This window comes from Piliocolobus tephrosceles, chromosome 8 (assembly GCF_002776525.5).
Source record: "Piliocolobus tephrosceles isolate RC106 chromosome 8, ASM277652v3, whole genome shotgun sequence".
NCBI lineage: Eukaryota > Metazoa > Chordata > Mammalia > Primates > Cercopithecidae > Piliocolobus > Piliocolobus tephrosceles.
The window spans coordinates 103947298-103960440 of NC_045441.1; the positions used below are offsets into that span (position 1 = coordinate 103947298).

Below are 13143 nucleotides of genomic sequence, written 5' to 3' on the forward strand. Positions count from 1 at the left end.
GATCTGCAAGATCAATAGCCGTATACCAAGTGCCAGAGACAAGAATGACTGGCTCTAGTAAAAAGATCACATCTAGAAGAGTATCTCCAATCAGAATTGCAACCTGATTAAATTTAAAACAAAGCATCATGGTTTCTAAGGTCTATTCTCCTTTGTGCAAGGCAAGCAGGTGAGTAAAATGAGTATGTACTAAAAATCTCTGTTTTAAAATTTTTAAGTATTTAATAGCAGTGGTAATCTCTGAAATTTCTGTAATGAATTTACTGCTTTTGGTTTGCTTTCCTGGATGAGAGAACAGTTCCAGGGCTTTCCACTTGGCCCCTTCTATCACAATATCCTTCACTCCATGGTTCAGAAAGCCAATATGGACGTTCTGCAAGCTACAGAGGATATCAAGTCAAGGTAAGCATTCAAGAACTGCACAATGATCACAATGTAGATACACAGACTCCCTGGAACTACAGTAAGAGTAATTAAAGTTAAAAAGAAAGAAAAAGGAAAAGAAAATGAGAGAAGGGAAAGAAGGAAGGAAGGAAGGAAAGAAGGAAGGGAGAAAGGCAGGCAGGCAGGGAGGGAGGGATCATTTGGTCACCATAAAGTCACATTTTGACAAGAACAATGGTCAAATATTTTGGGTCTCCCCTCCCTGCCAAGGATTAGTGTCAAGTAAGAGCCATGTAAGGTAATTCCTGAAATAACTAAGAATTTCCCTTTCCACAATGTACAATCATCCTGGTAAATGACTGAGATCACATTGGACAACTTGAAGAAAGATTTTTGGTATGAGCAATAGTCATGCTTTATCTTCAGAGGGATACAGTTGTCCTCATTTCATTTAAGGGCTGTGGCTCTGTGAACTGGCTCTGATCTAGAAACTGAGGGAGAGGCTATGATGTATCAGGGTGAGGAAATGAGTTTTCTGCTCACAACATCAAGTATGTTTCTGTACCCTAGAGTCTGTATTTGGTTTTCTTTGCAATTATTATTATACCATAGAGCATATATTTAATTTATTTTATGAATGGTTAGAAGATAAATGCATCACATTCTATTTTTCCATTATTGTTTGGTTTTGTGACAGTTAGTGATATTTCAGCCACCATCAAAAATTAAAAGTTTGGTGTCACAACAGTCTGTTTGTCACTCTGGCTTTTCCACCCATTATTGCAGTTGTACTCACTTTGCTTCCAGTGATCACACTGGGACACTCAGCCTCTGCCACTCCAGGATTCCATCATTCCATTAAAATGAGACAGTCTACTTTGAAAGTGGCACTTAATATCACATCCAAGGCAATCAGAATACAGCCTTCCCAGATTTCTTCAAGGACAGTGATGTTCCCTTCACCAATGCATTTCTCAATATTTCCATGAGGAAAGCATTTGTGGGTCACACATGATAAAGCCACTGCAACATTCCTATCTCCCTAAGGCCTTAGGATATTTTCATGCAAGACTGAGGTCGCTATGGCCATTACAGGCTCTTCAAGAAGAGGGAATTTAATCTCCTTAGAGAAAGAAGAAGAGGTTGGTTCCACAATAAAGCATTGGGGAAACTGCAAATGAAGCATAGAGGAAACTGAGGTTCAAGGCTCTCAGATTTTGGTGAGTTCACTCACATACATATATTCATTTCAATTCTCATGACCCATGTCTACCATTGATGCCTTATCTTCCATATAAGAAAGCTAGGGAGGCTGTGAATTCAACTTGTACTGTGATTCTGTAATTCTCAGGACTGAAGTTTGGTTCTTATTTTCAGCTGCATCATTACTGCAATGATAAAAGATAAGACAATTTGTGTTGGCAATGAGAGTGGAGAGGGGATCATGGATCTCTGTTTATCTGACTATCCTTGAACTGAGAGAAGTCCTGAACCCATAATTTCCTTTCTATAAACCTTCTAGTGTAGTCAAAAATAGCCAAGAGGAATCATTATTCAAACCATAACAGTCAATTACAACTTCCATTTGATTTCCCAAAGCTTTGACTTTAGTAAACACTTCGTTTCTGATAAGAAAGCTGATACATTAAGTAACTGAGCTGATCCTGCATGGAATGGAAATTTTCCACTGGCAATGATACACTATTGTATTCAACTGCAATATGGCCAGATAATCAATCTCAAATTCTCATCATTGAAATTCTGTCTCCTAAAACCACTCCTGGTTATTGTTCACTAAAGAACGCAGAAACTACTATAGACATTTCCAGAATAGGAAATTTAATACCAGAAATCGATTATACAGTTGTTGAAGGGGTTAGAAAAAAAGGAAGAAATAAATACTTGAAGGCACAAAACAAAAACAGGGTTTCAAACCAAAGTGAGTGTGCTACTCCACTAGGCTGGAGCCCACAAGCCTGCAATCATTACCCAGCTCCTGGAAAAACTGCTACAGGTACCACTGGGACTACTCTGTTATTGCTCAACAGAGCCTATACTGTACAGAAGCAGGAGTACTGCTACTGCTATTCAAGATGCCAACACTAATGCTTCTGAAACTCACAGCCACAGGTGACCTGTGGTCACCTTCAGTATCCTCTTCTGCATGCTGAAGTACACCATCCAATAAAAGGAAATAAATAGCTGCTGCTTCTCTCTTATCTTACAATCTTTCAAGATTGCCTTGCTTTGGCTGTACCTAACAGAAAACTTGCTAGCAATGGAATCTGACATGAGTGGTTCACAGGTTTTATATCTCTGCAGTAGAGTGTGGAAGAGCAGATATATAGAGAAGAGATAACAACACTAACTGTCACAAAACCAAACAATAATGGAAAAATAGAATGTGATGCATTTATCTTCTAACCATTTATAAAATAAATTAAATATATGTTCTATGGTACAATAATAACTGTAAAGAAAACCAAATACTACACAAGCACTCAAAATGCCATTCTCAATCTAATCTTAACTTTCTCAATCATCAACAAATACTTACTGTGTCTATGTTCCTGACATTGTGCCAAATCCCAGAGTTACAGATGTAAAATCAACTATAGGAGTTTTTACTATAGTCGGGAAATAGAATCAGAAGAAAGAAACAAAATACAGTAAATAATAATTAGGCTATGTGTATCAGGTATACAGGAGAGCCAACTACAACAGCCAAGAAGGGTCACAGATGATGATATAATTTGGATTATTTGTCCAGTCCAAATTTCTTATTGAACTGCAACCCCCAACACTGGAGGTGGGGCCTGGTGGGAGGTGTTTGGATCACGGGGGTGGATCTCTCATGGCTTGGTGCTGCCTTTGTGATAGTGAGTTCTCGCAAGATCTGGGCATTTGAAAGACTGTGGCACTTTCCGCCCTCCACTCTCTGTCCAGCTCCTGCTTTTGCTATGTGAAGTGCCTGCTCCCGCTTTGCCTTCCACCATGAGTAAAAGCTCCCTGAGGCCTCCCTAGAAACAGATGCTGCTATGCTTCCTGTACAGCCTGCAGAACTGTGAGCCAATTAAACCTCTTACCTTATAAATTGCCCAGTTTCAGGTATTTCTTTATAGTAATGTGAGAATAGCCTAACACAGGTGGCTTCAGGGAAGTGACTTGGGGAAAAAATTAGGGCTTCTCGAGAATACAAGAAAAAACAATATTTCAGATCAGAAAAACAGCATGTGTGGAGGCCTACAGACCTGACAAAGCACAAGATGTCCTGGAAAGTAGAATTGTATACAATTTAAAATATAGCAAATGAGGAGATTATCAGGAATATGCTGAAGAAAAGGTTAGACAGGCAACAGGTGAGCAAAGTATGATTCTATTAATACATTGCTCATACAATTGATTGAATGATGTTGCATTTTAAATTTTTAAATTTAAATTCTAGAAAGATAACTGCCAGGGGAATGAAGGATTGATTAGAGTGAGTAAGATGAGGAAAATAAGGTCATTTAGAAAGCTATTCTAGTATAGGATAATAAAACTGAAGTAATGCAGTAACTACTGAAGTAATACAATAAAGTGAAGTAATTCCCACTTGTCTAGGAAAAAGCTAGCTCTCCTCCTCCTTCTCTATGCAAGTTCCCCAGCTTCTAATCAATCTATCAGTTAAGCCCACTTTAATAACTATTCATATGTTTTCAATGTCCATTTTAATAACCATATTTTCTACTAAGATTAAAGAAATAAAATTATCCTACAGATTATTCTAAACAAATAGTGGAGACCTATGGAACATAACTGCAAGAGTAACTAGTAAAAATGTAACTTAAATTAAGCTGCTAAATATACTCTATTTTTTGTCTGCTATTTTGTCATGATTGTTTTACAGAAAATCTACCCTCTTAATATGTCAAATTCACAAATATTAATTAGGAGAACTAGAAGTTAACCAAAGTAAATTAGGAGGGAAGTATTTTAAGAGTATACTTGCATACCTCACCTAAAGAAAAACCCCGATTTAATTCTCACTTCTTTAAAGGTGGCCCTCCCCCAGAATATCATTGACTTTTTAAAACATATCATAAGGCAAACATTTGTGGTGCTATCACAGTCCATCTTATACAACCAACCAGGAAAAAGACCTCTTTAATCACAATCAGTAATTTTGTGTTAAGCTTCTTTTATTGATATGAAAAACTTGGGCAGTCATGCAGAGAGAGGTCCAAATAACAGGAAACTAGCCCTGACAGGTGGTAAAACAATAGGAAGAAACTAGTATTTCCTTAGGATCTTGCTTATACATACGGTACTTATGATACTTTGCTAAAAAGTATTTATCTGAATCCTGCAGTAGCCTATGAGTCCCATAATGGCAGGAAATGACTGAAAAAACAAAACAAATAAATAAAATGAAGACAGAAATGAAATGGATTTCTAAAAATATTTCTGATGATTCTGCATTTCTTAAAAATGTATATGGATATTTTCTAGGATGGACAATTATCTGTGCCCACAATGCAATTTGCTCTTCCAAACCCTTTCTACCACAGCTTCAGAGTTAAGCGCTATTTAATGTAAACCAATCATAGTAATACCTTCCTCACTGCCAAGTAGTCTTTCAGTAATGAATGAGACTAAGTCCATTTAAGCAAACGAAACACAAGGAAACATTTCCTAGTGGCTTCTAAAAAAAAAAAAAAGAAAGAAAGAAAGCCTTCATTTTTCAAGTAATAAAAAGATGAGTATTACAGATAATAACTACATAGGAATGTAAAAAAAAGGCTTACTCTGGCTACAGAAGTCTGAAAAGACTTCAGGTAAGAGATAAGGCTTAAACCACACCTGAACAACAAGAAAATACAATTATACATCACTTAATGACTGAAACATATTCTGAGAAAAGCACATAGGCAATTTCATCATTGTGCGAACATCACAGAGTGTACTTACACAAACATAGATGGTATGGTCGACTACCCCTAGCTTACGACTCCTAGCCTACAAACCTACAGCATGTAACTGCACTGAATACCACAGGCAACTGTAACACAATGTGTATTTGTGTATCTAAACACATCTAAACATAAAAAGGTACAGTAAAAATATGGTACTATCCTCTTATGGGAAGACCATCAAAAACACAGTCTATTATTGACATTATGCATTGGCACATGGCTGTATCTCAGAGAGTAGATGGGAATTACAACTGGGTGGATAGTATAAAGAAAGGCATAAGAAGCATAAAGAGTGGAGGATGTTGGATGTATTCAAAACACAAGCCAGCCACCCCAAGTTAAAGATACATAGACAAAGAAAGAACATGCAGCAAAAAAAGTAGAAAAAAGGGCCTGAAAACCAGAATATATTTCATTATGCTAAGAGCCAACAAAATAAAATTCTTAGTTATGATCTAAATGTATGATTTAGGAATGAATACATAGTTAGGGAGAAAAGAAAAATTACTTAGCCATGAACAAATTAATCCAGGTTCTTATTCATCAAGATTCCATTTTGTAGAGGGCTACCACTTTGGAACACTCAAGTTACCAGGGCCTTCAATTTAACACACATATTTCTTTATGAAGGAATAGAGAGAATAAACAAATTTTTAAAAAGTAAAGGGAGAAAAGGGAAAATAAAGAAATATGCAAGGGCATCTGATAGTCAAAATGTATTATCTCATAAATTTATATGCTTCAGTAAAAAAAAATTCTCACATTTACAATCATAAAAGGCCATTTGTAAAGAATCTCACATACATTATCTCTTTCAAATCTCACAACAACCCAATGAGAGAGATATTATTGGCTCCTTTTTTTTTTTTTTTCTTTGAGACAGAGTCTCGCTATGTCGTCAGGCTGGAGTGCAGTGGTGAGATCTCGGCTCACTGCAAGCTCCGCCTCCCGGGTTCAAGTGATTCTCCTGCCTTAGCCTCTTGAGTAGCTGGGATTACAGGCACGTGCACCTGTAATGCCTGGGATTACAGGCATGCTAAGTGTTGTATTTTTAGTAGAGATAGGGTTTCACCATGTTGGCCAGGATGGTCTCGACATCCTGACCTCGTGATCCGCCCGCCTCAGCCTCCCAAAGTACTGAGATTACAGGCGTGATTGTTGGCTCCTTTGTACAGACATGAAAAGTGGCTCAAAGGGGTTAAGTGAGTTTGGAAGAGCCAGATTATTATCCAGGCCTCTGACCTTAAATCCTGTACCCACTCCAGCCTACCTCATTTCATTCAAGATATACATACAACACAAAGCTCAACAACATCTGAAGCCATTCTGAACTAGAAATAAATGAAGATTCTAATTGTCAGTATATCATTATTCAGATCTAATGTAGAAACAAAGGATTTTGCCAAGCTTAATATGGTTGGCTGAATGCAAGATTTATATATTAAGATCCAACATTATATGGGCAAAGAAATACTACATGACTCTCTGGAAATTGAGGTTTATCAATCAGACTTCCTAGATATTCAGTATTTTGGAGACACAATAATACTGAATCAGAGACAGAAAAAAACTAGTAATAAAATATTCAAAAGTCTAAAAGTTACAGGCAAATTTTTTTAGCAAAGAGTATATGGGATTCTATTTAAAAATCAACAATTTGTCTTCATTCCCCAGATCATAAACCCAAGGAGACCATTGTAAGGCTGCTACAGACAACCTGTCAGTCTGATTTCACTTGGTTAGTAAGGGTGTTTATTTTGTTGTTGAATTGCTTAAGAAATATTTAAGATGCTTAAAGAAAGTTCTTTAAACATATTATTATTAAGCTTTTTAAAGTACGTGAATTTAATATTTCATTATTTCCTTGAACCTGTCAGAGTTAAGCGAAATTTTGAAAATTCCAGGAAAGGTTGAATAAAGGTTTGTTATAGGTTCTACATGGTCTCATTTTCCTTTACTTAAGAAAAATATCAAATAGGCTGTTATATTTTGAAGTCCATATTTTTTCAACCTGCCCTTTAATGAGCACCAATTATGGAACATAAATATTAACAGAATATAACCACTTACTTATGATGCAATCCTTATAATGTTTTATGTATCCAAGCCATGAAGGATTATGGAAGTAAAAACTATACTAGCTTATGATTTAGCAGTTTTATTTTCCAATATAGGTCAGAATCTAAAAAGTTAAAGAGTGAAGGAGGGCCACGGGGCCTTTAAGGAGCCCAAATATCAGTGTAAATGAAAGGGTGATTGATTCTCTCCTCAAAGCAGATGGCGTCCTTTCCCCAGATGCCCGGTTAATACAGATGTGGAAGCTAACGGAGAACTCAGGTTCCTTACAAACAACAGCAAAGGGGTTAAGCACACAAATAATTCAAGGTAAGTTCAAGGGCTGGTGGTGAAATCTGGTAGTAACAGATTGCAGATACATACAGATGTCTAAAGGAAACAGCAAAAGGAAGATCTGGGAAGCAACTCCCCGTGAAAAGATTTTACCATAGAAATCATCATCATTAAGAAGCCTCAGGTCAGATGTAACCTATAGCAGATCTGAACATGACTAAACCCTAGACGGAAGTAATTAATTGCAAAACAGTGGTATGGATCAATTCAAATGAGAAACTGATTTTCTAGTTCTGAGGTACAATGGCAAACTTGTAAGTCAAAAGATATCATAGAAGACGGCACTTTTTAAAGTCAATGCCTTACCAAGCCACTTGAAGAGTGAATAACTATACCACAATTAAGAAAAATTTCTGGTACTTAATAGATTCTTTTAAAAATATTTTAGTTACTAAATTAGGACTATTACATAATTGGTATTATCTACATTTCAAGTATAGAAGTAACAGTTCTTCATTTCAATTAACAAGCTAGTATACTGTCTGTTCATCATGATTCGGTCATCAGCCAGACTTTGCTGAATAATTCTAAGATTAGCCTGCCATTCAGCCACAAGTCAGTCAACTACATAGATAAGTGAACTATTTTGCTATCATTAACTTAAATGTTGTCCACACGTCACAATAACCAATAAGAAAACATCCCTGTCCTACCATCCTGGTAATCAGAAAATCACCATGTGGTTTTAATGTAAGACTATTTTCGACTTTGTTAGGCTAAGTAACTGCTACCAAATATGTCTGTAGGAGGGCAAGTCTGAGGGCATGAATACACTTTCAAGACTTTGTGAGGAATCATTTGTAATCTTGTCACACTCAAAAGAAAGTGCTGAGAGCATTCTTTTTTCACCCTCACATCATCCAGAGACTGTTCAGCAATATAAAGCTGTGACCCTGATGTTCTATATAGCTTAAAGACCATAGTTAAAGTCCTCATAAGCACTAAAAGTCATCTCTGCACAGGAAGTAGAATATCCTTCTACACTAATGTACTACATATTATAGATTTCTCCAGTATGTTCCAAGTATAATATAATGTTACTTCTAAAACAGTCAAAAAAAATTCATAGTCTAGCAGATCTAAGCAGAACTCCTTATGGCTGGTGAGATGGTGGGAAGAGATTAGGGTAGAAAGTGGAAGAAGCAAAGATATAACAGAATAGTAATCAGTAAACTATCAAAATGTTCATCATTCATCAATTTTATATGTTTGATTGTTTCAAAGATCAGCCCTCAATAACAACCCTATAATCTGTTTTAATATAGAAGGCTATATTCTATAGGAATAAGTTCTCTTTTAGGAAAGAAGCAATTTAAACCTAAGTTTTTTTTAGAATGCTAGTATAACATACAGTATAAAACAGGAAACAAACAGATTAAAGGAAGACCAGAACATTGGCTGAAAATACACCAAAGCCTCCTCAGGGTTAACTAATAGCTATATTTCGGCTGCCACATTCCATAAGAGGTCATAACAATGACTTTATATAAAAATTATTTCTACTTTTCTCTTTTATTTTTAACTTAGTACTATTAACTGGAGCTCTTTCTTCCCTTGTTAACTATTTACTACTGTATATTTCTGTCCATTTAGACTTCTTTTTTTAAAAAAAAGTATACCTTCATCCCCACATCAGCCTCCATTGTGGAAAGATATATATACTCAGAAAGAGAGGAAAAGTCATTGATCTCCAGCCATAAGTCATGTGGGGCTTCAACAATAGATCATACCCAGGTTGTACACTGTTAGGTCATAGAGAACATGTGGTCACACTGTCCTACCAGGACAGAAGCTAATTCTGTAAAATCCCCAAACTATGCCTTCTTGTGTTTCTCCATTCACCTCAGTCAATGGCTTCACCACCATCATCCACCTTCTTACTCAAATCAGAAGCTTAGGAGCGACTCTGCCTCTTCCCATTCTCACAGTCCAAATTCTTGTTCACTCATGCAACTATTCATTTCTCTCTCACTTTCTCAGCATTTGCTTCAGCCCATATCATTTCTGACCTAGGTTATTTTATCAGTTTCCTAACTGGTTTCCCTTTCTCTGGCCTACAACCCATAAATTCTAAAACACAATCTGAATAATCTTTCTAAAACATTTTAGGAGCAACCCACTACCTTCAGATCAAGTCCAAACTCTTTAACACTATTTACAAGGCCCTTGATAATCTGACTGGTTGCTGCTCATACTGAACTCTTACCACTCCCACTTTGGTACCCAACAATGCCAAAGGATTTGCAATTATTCAATTGCTCATATTCTCTCAGCACTAGGCACCACTATTCCTCATCCCCAAGACTAAAGCAATCGAGTTTGATTCAGGTGTAATCCTCAAGAAAACATTGTTAGACCTCTCCAGTTTTTCCAGGTGACACATCTGTGTGCTCTGAAAGCACCCTATGCTTATAGTTATCATACTATACTGTACTGTTTACTTTTTTCTTCCTCCCCCAATCACTGATTATTAGATTCCTAAAGTACAAGCAACTTATTCATATTTGTATCATAATGACTAGAACAGTACTTGGAACAAAGGAGACTCTCACTAAATGTTTCCTGAATTAACGAATAAAGATATAAATGAAAGGCGGTATGTGTACTGTGTTTTCTTCAAGAAAATATGGCCACCAAAATGGGTATGAACTAAGTATTCTTCAGTCTGCCCAATGGAAAAATAAATAAATAACAGCTAAGAGTTTGTCAGAAATCCCAGGGCAATCCTAATGAATCTAGGAAAGTTAATTGATCAAGAGGCTACATCATGACCTTTTGATTTGACTTACCCTTATTTGCCCCTATGATAATACCAAAAAAGCATCTGTCCATCCAGTGAGAGTGAAAGTCAAAACACAATTGGTTCAGAGTAAGCAGATTATAACTCTATTGAAATAAAAGGATTATAATCAAAATCCTGCTTCCGTATATGATTTAATCATTGCACACTGATTAAATAAATGACACTAATTATAAAGAAAAATCTCCATCCATTTTGAGTGCTCCTGAGAAGCTAGAGACTACTCAGATCTCTGATTTAAGGTAATGTTCTCAACGTCTTAAATTAAATGCAAATATTCTCATGGAAAAAAAAACAACAATCCTTTTTTTTCTAAATTATTAATATTTATCTTTGAGGCTGAGATTCTCAGGTTTTTGCAGTACATCATGGGAGTGATATAAAAGGAGTCCTTAACTGCAAATCACAATTTTAGCCTTAAATCCAAAGCTTGCTTTACTATATAGCTATGCCCCAAATCACCAAATTCAAATTCTAATCACCAAATTAGAAATCCTGTAACATAGACACTTGAATGTGGTTTCAATGTAAGTACTCTCTTAGCAGACTCACTCTCCAAAGTCCAAAATGAAAGAAAAATTATATGCTCAGCAGTTTATTTAATTAAAAGGCATGGAACTATAGAGTGATAAGTATAGAAAAGTTCAGCATGTCTTTTCAAAGGACTGTAAAAAAAAAAAACTTATAAGACTTTACTTATATTCTTGTCCTTGTGACTTAGTTATGGACATTAAAATACCTTGAGGTATGGTACAAATCCTTAAACCTAAAATGCCGTATGTTAAAACTCAAATTATGTTAAAACCCATAACTATGTTAAAACCCTGTGTATAATATGATCTACCACACTCACAGTACTTAAAGTACTTTCATTTGTGAACTTTTATAATTTCTGCCAAAGAAAACAATGCCAAGAGACATCCCCATAGGAATTAATGTAAGATAACAGCTTTCAATTTGTAGTTATTGGCAATTTAATTAGTCTTGAATATGGCCACTGTAAGACATGATAACTACTGGACAATTATTAATAAATGAAAAGCTGACACCCAAATTATTTAATGCCTGACCCATGGAAATAGTATGTGCCAGATAAATAGATTCTCAATAAATATTTATTGAGGTCAAAGTGACCCCATGACTGGTTAGATGCAGAATTTTAGTTCACATCATATAGACAATCTGAAACTGAATTTAACACAAGCATAATATCAGCATAATAGTATACTAAATTGTACGGACAGAACCATGAGTCACTTTCTGCTCCAAATCGATGAAATGTTGAAGTAGAAAGAACAGCATAAGAATTCTCAGTTATGTAGCTATGTTTGAAACAATAGTAGAGAAATCTCCAGGTCCTGAAAAATGAAAAAGAAATTCAATGTCTGGGTTGTAGAAGGAACTGAATTTTTTAAAGCAATTAGAAATATACTAATATTAGTAATATTAATACTAATATAGAAATACATTTAATAGTGTTATTCTCAGATGACAGTGCAAAATCTCTCCCAAGAAACCTACTAATAATGAATAATAATTTACATGAGAAAAAGACCTTTTCACCTACAAATTAAAAAGCAGGCTAACATTTATGGGTCACGGTAAAAGCACTTCTCCAAAGAAAATCCACAGCATTAAATACTCACAATTTTGAAGAAATAAAATGAGGAATGCACCTTTATTTTATATCAAAGCCTATGCCTCCCAGCTCTGTTCACAGCATTAAATACTTATATAGCTTTTTTTTTTAACAAAAGTAAATAAAATGGTGAATGCACCTTTGTTTTACACTGAAGGCCGCATCTCCCACGTTTGCAAACTCTTCACTGTAATAAACTCTCTTTCTTCAAAATGAAAAAAAGAAAGTATATAAAATGACATAAACATTTAATGTGAAAAACTAGAAAAAGACTGACAACAGAAGACAAAAGCAGAAGGAAATTAATAAAAATAAAAATGAAGTCAGAAAAACAGCAAAATTAATAAACAGATCAAAAAGCTGGTTCTTTGAAACATTCAACAAAATAGACAAATTAGTAGCCAACCTAATAAATAAAAAGGTGGGGAGATTAGGGTGAGAGCCCAAACACACAAAGTGAAAAATAACAAAGAAACAGTCATCAAAAGAGATGAATTGAAAGAGAAAATGAAGCACAAAGAGGAAAAGAAGTCTATTGTACATGCAAATAAATTTGAAACAGGTAAAATAAAATTTCATTTGGCAAAACTGACCATAATAGAGGGAGAATGCATTAAGGAAATGCCTAAAAAAGGAGATAAAACTAATTAGTCAACTACAAACCATAATTCATCAGAGGTTCCTTAAATTAAGTTGAGGCAAGTCACTCTTTTTCAAGTTGAGAAAAGATGCTATAAAACATGAAGGCATGTTTGAGAAGACCAGTAAATATTTTTAACAATAATTCCTAGAGCCAAATAAAAAATTCATTCAAAATCATGTGTAATATAATGTTTAAGTGTAATATATTTAAATGAGAAATTCCAATACTACATTCCCTAACAAAGGAAAATAAATAATTTATTACAGCTAAGAAATAAATATTCGATATCAACAACAATCTGTTATTGACAAAA

The 13143-nt window shown here is 35.2% G+C and overlaps 1 protein-coding gene across 9 annotated transcripts in view; it reads right to left on the reverse strand.

Annotated features, from left to right (window-relative positions):
- IMMP2L (inner mitochondrial membrane peptidase subunit 2) overlaps window positions 1-13143 on the reverse strand; it is an 872087-nt gene that overhangs the window by 636470 nt on the left and 222474 nt on the right. Inside the window, exon 6 of one of the 9 annotated variants that reach the window (XR_002734940.1) lies at window positions 11888-11906. The exons of the other annotated variants lie outside the window; for them this stretch is intronic. The gene's annotated coding sequence lies outside the window, so the exon portion shown is untranslated. Of the gene's footprint in view, window positions 1-11887; window positions 11907-13143 lie in introns of those variants that run through there. 9 annotated transcript variants of the gene reach the window in all.